This window comes from Saccopteryx bilineata, chromosome 4 (assembly GCF_036850765.1).
Source record: "Saccopteryx bilineata isolate mSacBil1 chromosome 4, mSacBil1_pri_phased_curated, whole genome shotgun sequence".
NCBI classification, from domain to species: Eukaryota; Metazoa; Chordata; class Mammalia; order Chiroptera; family Emballonuridae; genus Saccopteryx; species Saccopteryx bilineata.
Window position 1 is genome coordinate 92446035 of NC_089493.1, and position 3482 is coordinate 92449516.

Here is a 3482-nt window from a genome sequence, read left to right on the forward strand (position 1 = left end):
GCAGGAGGAGCGTGCTTGTGGGACGGCTGCAAGCCTTGGCTCCACAGGCCAGGTGGGACTGCATGCCCATGCTCAGTAGTGGGACTCTGCCTGTTTGGGGCTTTAGGATCCACCCCTGCGGGAGGAGCCGGCTCCCAAGTCAGGCCACAAGCCTTGGTTCTGTGGGCAGGGCAGAGCTGTGCTCCTGCGCCCTTGCTCAAGGGTGGGTCTCTACCCCTTCCAGGACTCCTGCCCTTCCCCCACAGGCTGGATTGCAGGCGGCCCGCAGCTGGGCTTGACCACTTTTGCACTTCCCCACCTCCCCAGTTGGGCAAGACTGAGCTCACACCTGGGCCTCAGTGGTGGCCAGCTGGCTTCCGCCCTTGCTGACAGAACCATGCTTCCGCGTCCTGCCACCTCCCACCCTCGGGCTAGCCCTCAGCTGTGTGGGTGGGGGCGCTGCAGCTCAGACCCTAAGACTCACTACTGTAGTCCTGAGAGCTCCCTCCTTCTAAGTGACTTTGCTCTGAGTGCCACAGGAGAGCTTGTTTGGCTGATGTCCTGCTTCCCTTTGCTGGTATTGTCATTTCCAGGGGAAATATTCACTTCAGATTTGGGGAGTGACTTGTCCCAGAGATTAGGGTGGCTGTCTCTCAAAATGTTTCTCCCTGTGCCTCCTAGATTACACTCTCTTTCTAAAACTCCAGTCCTCTCCTCTCTCCCTGTCCCCCAGAGCCCTGGGTGAGTGGTTGTGAGATAGGTGTTTTGTGCGGTCCCTTTAAGAAGAATCCTGGACCTGAGAAATCAGTCTCTTTCTCATAAACAGTATCCTGTCTCATTTCCAGCTAAATACTGTCCATATGCCTCTTCTAGGCTCTGGGGCTGCAGGCTGGGGCTTTGTTCCTAGGACTCAGGACCCTCCCCTCTCTGCTAAACTCACTTCCTGCCACATGATTCTCTCCCGGCTGCCGTTAGCTCTGGGGGCTGGGCAACCCTCTTGGTTTCTGCTTTTACTACCAGTCTCAGTATGCCTTCTTCAGTGTTCCGTGGTTGAAGAGTCCTTTTAGTTTAGTCCAAATTTGGTTTTTCTGATGATGTGTCTTAAAATTAATTTGTAATCCACTTTGGTTCTGGGAGGTGGAAGTTGGTATGTCTGCCTACTCCATGGCCATCTTGTGTCCCCATTTTATTGATTTTTATTTATTTATTTATTTTTTATTTTTTACTTTTGTATTTTTCTGAAGCTGGAAATGGGGAGAGACAGTCAGACAGACTCCCGCATGCGCCCAACCGGGATCCACCTGGCACGCTCACCAGAGGGCGATGCTCTGCCCACCAGGGGGCGATGCTCTGCCCCTCCCGGGTGTTGCTCTGTTGAGACCAGAGCCACTCTAGTGCCTGGGGCAGAGGCCAAGGAGCCATCTCCAGTGCCTGGGTCATCTTTGCTTCAATGGAGCCTCGCTGTGGGAGGGGAAGAAAGAGACAGAGAGGAAGGAGAGGGGGTGGAGTGGAGAGGCAGATGGGCGCCTCTCCTGTGTGCCCTGGCCAGGAATTGAACCCGGGACTTCTGCACATCAGGCCGATGCTCTACCACTGAGCCAACCAGCCAGGGCCCCATTTTATTTTTATCTATGTCCATGAGTTTCACTTTTATATCACACCTATCTGTGAAATCATATAGTTCTTACTTATTTCACTCATATTGATCTCAAGTTCCATCCACGTTGTAATAAATAGCAATAGGTCCTCATTTGTTATGGCTGAGTAGAATTCCATGTTATATACTGTATATCCTCATGTATAAGATACTCCCATGTATAAGACACACTTTAATTTTGAGGCCCAAAATTTGAAAAGAAAGACAACAAGCATGAAAAAGTGGGAAATGCAAGTAAAAAGACCTACAACCACTGTATAAAAAGCACCCAGATTTTAGATCCCAAATTTTTTGGAAAAGGGTGTGTCTTATACTTGGGAAATATGGTATGTGCCACATTTTTTGAAGTTTTCTTGTTGGCATATCAAAATGCAATAGATTTTTGTATATTAATTTTGAATTCTGCAACTTGATTGTATTGGTTTCTTTTTTCTAATAGTTTTTTTGATGGAATCTTTGGGATTTTTTATATAGAGGATCATGTCATCTGTAAAAAGTAATACCTTTACTTATTTTTTCCTGATTTAAATGCCTTTTTTTTTACTCTTGCCTGATTGCTTTGACCTAAACTTCCAGAATTATATTGTATAAGAATAAAGAGAGTGGGCAGCCTTGTTCCTGATTTTAAAGAAAAAGCCTTTATTTTTTCACCATTTAGTATAATTTTAGCTGATGGTTTGTCATATATGGCCTTTATTATGTTGAGGTACTTTCCTTCTATACCCATTTTTGTGAGTGTTTAAAACATAAATGGATGTTGATTTTATCTAGTGCTTTTTCTGCATCTATTGATAAGATTATTTGAGTTTTGTTCTTTGTTTTGATGTATTAGGTTGATCAATTTCCTTATGCTGAACCATTCTTGTGCTCCTGGAATAAATCCCACTTGATTATGATATATTATTTTTTAATGTATTGTTGTATTTGATTTGCTAGTAATTTTTTGAGGATTTTTTTATCTATATTCATTAGAGATATTGGTCTTTAGTTTTCTTTTTGTGTGTTGTCCTTGCAAGGTTTTGGTATCAGGGTTATGTTGGCCTCATAAAATGTGTTGGGGAGTATTGCTTCTTTTTTATTTTTTGGAAGACTTTGAGGAGGATTGGTACCAAATAGTTTTTGAATTTTTGATGCAATTCACTAGTGTAAACATTTGGTCCTGGGATTTTTTATTTTTTATTTATTTTTAAATATGTCTGTTTAATATCAGATCTTATTCTTGAAATGGTAAGATACAGATTCTGGTCCAGGTTTTTAAATGATGATATTTTCAAGTTCTTGATGTGATCATTGAACATTAAAACACAGTAATCTTACAGAAAAAATGAAATTACCACAGTAGAAATTGTATTTGAAGATTTAACAGCTTTTCTTTTTTCTTCATTAACAAACTAATGTTGAAATTGCTTAGGCAAATGGAGATGAATTTACAAATCCACTTCAACATTGTCAACAAAATCATTTCAAATTAATGATGAAGGTTTAATATGCAGAACATGCATACATTGTTAGAGCAGTACTCTATAACAAGGATAAACATCATCAAAGGGATGCATCAACCTCAAGGGATAAAAGTGTCTGATATATGAGACAGATATTCAAAGAATAGGGCTGTTGTCCCCACCAAGGGCTGCATGCTATAACAGTTGGGCACCTGAAACATCACTCCTCCTAGCAACACAAAGACCTCTTGGTCCTGACAGGCAAAAATGTACTCTGCAGCTGGCTGGTAAAATGTTGTCAAGGTGGTTGATACTGACCAGTGTGTGGCAGTGATGTTGCTTATATTGTTCGCCACCCACTGAAAAATTGAATGCACCACAGCCCTGCTCTCAGAACTCTAGGG

General features: G+C 42.6%; 1 non-coding gene across 1 annotated transcript; it reads right to left on the reverse strand.

Annotated features, from left to right (window-relative positions):
• Positions 1-1516: 1516 nt before the first annotated feature.
• On the reverse strand, positions 1517-1592 carry TRNAI-GAU (transfer RNA isoleucine (anticodon GAU)). The gene has a single exon. It is a non-coding gene; the product is annotated as a tRNA-Ile (tRNA).
• Between the last annotated feature and the right edge of the window lie 1890 nt (positions 1593-3482).